This window comes from Fukomys damarensis, unplaced genomic scaffold (assembly GCF_012274545.1).
Source record: "Fukomys damarensis isolate Sample0158 unplaced genomic scaffold, DMR_v1.0_HiC HiC_scaffold_15, whole genome shotgun sequence".
NCBI classification, from domain to species: Eukaryota; Metazoa; Chordata; class Mammalia; order Rodentia; family Bathyergidae; genus Fukomys; species Fukomys damarensis.
Window position 1 is genome coordinate 20,086,934 of NW_022900927.1, and position 4,897 is coordinate 20,091,830.

Sequence of the window (4,897 nt, forward strand, 5' to 3'; positions counted from 1 at the left end):
CCATAGACCAAGCACAGCACCCTATTATCTAATGTTCAATAAATTCTTGTGAACAATTATGACAATGGAGAAAAAGGAGTTCTATGGTCAACGTGATCATGAGGAAGGGGGAATTTTTATTGTGATCATCTGATTTGCCAAGGAAAATATAGAGCCTCTGGTGTGTGCAGAGCTCCCCATTCAGTCAAGGAATACTCTGGAGACGAAATTTATTTCTGTCTTTAGGGAGCTCCCAGGCCATTGGAGGTGACTCTGCTCAGATCTAAGACACAGACATTTGAGCTGAGTTTGCCTGGCTGTGAAGGTTCCAACACTACCCAGCAAGAGTTCAGAGGACGTGGTTTGCTCTAATGGCAGGAGACGATAACAGGAAGACCAAAGAGACATACTCTTTGTTGTCACCAATTGTCCCGTAAGATGTGGAGCCTAGTTGTGGCCCAGAAATTGGACTGTTCTGTGTAGCATACATTCACAGTGTGGGCTCCAGTGAGCCACTCAGCAAGGTGAGGGGAGACAGACAGAGGGAAAGAGACTGAGAGGACAAAAAGAAGCTCCTCAAGGCCACAGAGCCAGCCAGCAGAACTGGAACTCCCCAAGGGCTCCGAGGAGCCCACCTGAATGTCTGAGCCTCACAGGGTGGGGGTGGATTGGTGACAGGGTCTCAATGGCAGAATGACGTGGTGTTCCAGGTGCCCTGTGTGGCCTCCCCACCCCCACCCGACTCCGCCCCCGCCACCAGCACTCTGCCCAAGTGCCCTGCGCTGAAGCAAGAGCTGAGATCTCAGTTTTTGGGGAAAGTGAGATGTAGCGTCAGTGGAGAAATGGGTGGGTCCCAGCACCCCTCCTCCGCCCAGTTTACAAGCTCGGGGAGGCTCCCTCCTTCTAACACCCTCCCTCTCTTTATGGCCCTGCGCAATCTTTGATGTCTTCTTCTTGTGAAAGGGGGAGGGGAAGAAACCAACCTTAGCCCGAAAAGCTGCCCATGGTAGTCCTTAGGTGAGAGAAGGAGCTCCGAGAACAGGGCAGGGACTTAGCACAAGAGGAGTGGGTTGGACAAACCAACACACTGAGCATCCTCTAAGAACTATATCTCTTTGGGAACAGCAGCATTATATCTGGTCTTCTTGATGGTGTTAGAACATGCATGGGCTTTGAAGTGAGCCAGACATAGATAGGTTCAAGTCCTAGATCCTCAACATTCTAGCTTTTTCTTTTTTTGACCTTGGGCAAGTTGCTTAACCCTTTAAGCTTCAATTTCCTAATCTAAATTGAGTAATATACTGTTCATCTCACAGGATGTCATGAGAGCTAAGCAAAACATGCACATAAAATGACTACTGGTGTCCTACATCTAAATTTGCTTCTCTAATTGAAAGATAAGTTTCTTGACAGGAGGGACCTCCCCATTTGCTCCCTGAGCCTTCTCTAGCACTGTTTCTCTGGCTCTTTCTGCTTTACTTAGGTATCCCTCACTTGCTGTGGATGCACAAAGCCATTCCTGTTTTCTGTTATTTGCAGGCTTCCACCTCAAATGTCAGTGAAAGAAAAGGGGAACACTGACATCTTCTACCCTGGCTAGTCCTGTAAACAACTCCCTTTTCACACTTGTCAGTTTTCTGTTTTCTCTGCCATGTTTTCTGTCCTCCATTAAGATGATTTTATTTGCTTTACTCCTATTCTTATCCATCCATAATTTTTATTTTATAGCTATCCCATAATGGTCTGGGGCCATCCCTACTGAATCACCAACTGGTCTTACTTTAGGATTTAATTTGGTTTTATTAAAATTACCAAAATTCTCCCTGGGCGAGTGTAGACCTGGGAGGGCAAGGATCTCCGTGCTGGTGACCATGAGGCCCCTCCCTACTGGTACATTTCCAGGCCTCTTTACCTGTTCAGCTCTGGTTCAGCCACAGCTAGTGAGTGTTTCTGGTGTAGGCACAGTGTGTGTGTGTGTGTGTGTGTGTGTGTGCATCTTTCTTTGCCCTACCGTGCCCTATAAAAATCTCAGAAAACAGGTTTCCCAGTCCCACTACCTTTACTTATCATTTTCTACACTTTCGCTGGGAGAAATTGTTAAACCAACTTCCCTTTGCCTTTTCTAAATTCATAAACTGGAATTTAAGGAAATCCTAGGTATATAGTGTAAATGAAGCTGAGACCAATGAATGTATCCCTTATCCAACATCCGGCCACTTCAGAAAAGTGTTTGTGTGTGGTGCAAATGTAGCTTTACATAGAAATATTTTTCAAGTGGCTGATCACTATGAGATGGAAATTGTCTGAGAACTGTGAGAACACAACTCGGCGCTGCCTAGGGAAGGAGCTGAAGTATATTTTAAGAGGCTAAAGAAGCTGCCTACCTGTAACCACTCTACTCGTAGCCAGGAGCATAGACACATCCTAACATGCAAACTCCATCAGAGGTAATTTTTAATGTGAAGTCAACCACAGTAATAGGGATTGGGCTGTTCTGTGCCTTTACTTTTTCTTCCAAGGGAGTGGAGCAGGAAGAGCTTAGCAGGAAAAAAGATTTGCATTTTCTAATATATTTATTCTTCTCTTGAAGAAAGGTCTCTCCATTAGGGTTCTGAAACCTTACTATTAAAGATATTGAATCCAGACACAATAGCAAAGGAAATTCAAAGAAAAGGGAAATAAATTTAAAAAGAAACCCCTGAATTTAATTTCTCTTATGTATTGTGGTGGCTGATCGTTGACTGTCCCTCAAAGCCACCCTCTACAGAGACCCCATTGAGAAGTAGAACTCAGGAAAACTTTTCTCTAGTCCTATGGACACTTTTGTTTTGTTCCTCTGCCTGAAAAGAAATATAGTATTTTCAATTAATCAGAGCTTACGCCTCTTTCTGGATCCCCAAGTCTCCTCCATTACCTAAGATTCCAAGAACATTTTCCCACATCTGTCTACCCAGGTCCCAAGTATCTCCTAAGGGATTGGGAAAAAGCTCTCCAATGAGAAACGTGAACCATGTGCATCTTTACTAGAGAACCCCATAAAATTGGGTCAGAGAGCTGTTAGGCTAGGAGTCTGTTTACGTTCCTCAACATCTGTTCCTCCCCATCGTTTTGCCTGGTTGAAATCGTTCCACATTGAGTCTGCGTGTTATTTTTAAGAGAAGTGGGAGTACAGAAATTTTTTTAATGTTTCCTTTTGTTTTAGCAATAATGACAGGACTGAAGTTCCACCTCACAGATTTAATTTTGAATCTAGAGAGTGGGATGAAAAATGGGTCCATGCGAAGAACCCTAACACTAGGCACTTGAAAATTGACATTTTCTCACCATCAATCCTTTCCTTTTTTTTTTTAAAGTAATGTAACTTAGAAGAACATGATTATCCTAAAACATTTTATTTTTTAATTAAAGAGGGATCATTATGCTACCCGTCTCATCTCGTCCCAGAAGAGGGAAACACTATGTTCAGCAAGTTTACTAAGAAATAATTATAGGTTCAGATCTTCCCCGGGCCCAGAAATTCAATTAAAATTTTTTGTTTTAAGTTGCTTGCAGTCACAAGGTATGTATGTGCGTGTATGTGTGTTTTTGTTGTGTGTGTGTATGTGTGTGTGTGTCCTGGTAACTACTCTGGGAATGGGTTCTCAAAGGTGACAATCATCCTACTCTCCCAGCCCAATTTCTTTGGCAGTATCTATGGGAGCTGATATTAAGGTGGTTTAAAAAAATACTTCTGTGCAAGGAGTCTTACTTTGTTTTTTGTTGATTGCCCTTTTTTTTTTTTTTGGCTAGAATCACCTCAATTTTCAACAAATTCCCATTTCCTGGGATACTTCTCTGGGTTATACTGAATCAGGTCAGTGTAAATCAGCAGCTCTCAAACTCCTCTGTGGATGTGAATCATTTGGTGAACTTTTAAACCTGGGTTCCACTCCCAGGTGTATGGATTCAGCTGGTGTGGTGTGGGGCCCAGGCATCAGGATTTTTAAAAAGCTCCTTAGATGATTCTAATATGCAGCCAGGGACAAGAACCACCGGAGAGATGGCAGCTGTGTTTGCATTGCACAGATGATGTGGGGATTTGGTGATTAGTAAAAACGCCCAGACAGGGACAGGAGGCCCAATTTGACGCTCAGCTCATTATGTAGTTATTTTAAGTATGTAAGCATAGGGCCAGTGTGGTTTCCTGTTGCTTCTATCCAGACTCTGAGTTATGTTTAAACCCAGGTGACAACACTCATCCATAGCTGTCCCCATCACCACCTCTTTCCCATCCCACGTGAGGGGCCATTTCTATGGTAGGAGCTGTCCCTAGATGATAGACCCTGAACAAGCAGCTGACACACCCAGGACATTCTAGAAGATGGGGCAGTGTTTATGGTGCATATAAGCCCTGGTTGACCTCTATCCCAATTTAAAGAAAATAGCTAAAGCTCCCCCGGGCTTCAGGGCACAAACCCTTCTGGCAGGAAAATGAAAAGAGGGAGGGTAGTGCTGTGTGAGGCCAGATTCTTACCAGGTAATAAACCAAAATAGTCATGTCTAATAGAAATCTAATAAATGATAATAAATAACATAAATATGCCTATGAGTTCCCATATATGTCAATACATTAACATATTTAGGTGTGTGTATATATATATATATGTGTGTGTGTGTGTGTGTATATATATATATATATATATATATATACACACACACACACACACATATATATATATATACACACACCTAAATATGTTAATGTATTGACATATATGGGAACTCATAGGCATATTTATGTTATTTATTATCATTTATTAGATTTCTATTAGACATGACTATTTTGGTTTATTACCTGGTAAGAATCTGGCCTCACACAGCACTACCCTCCCTCTTTTCATTTTCCTGCCAGAAGGGTTTGTGCCCTGAAGCCCGGGGG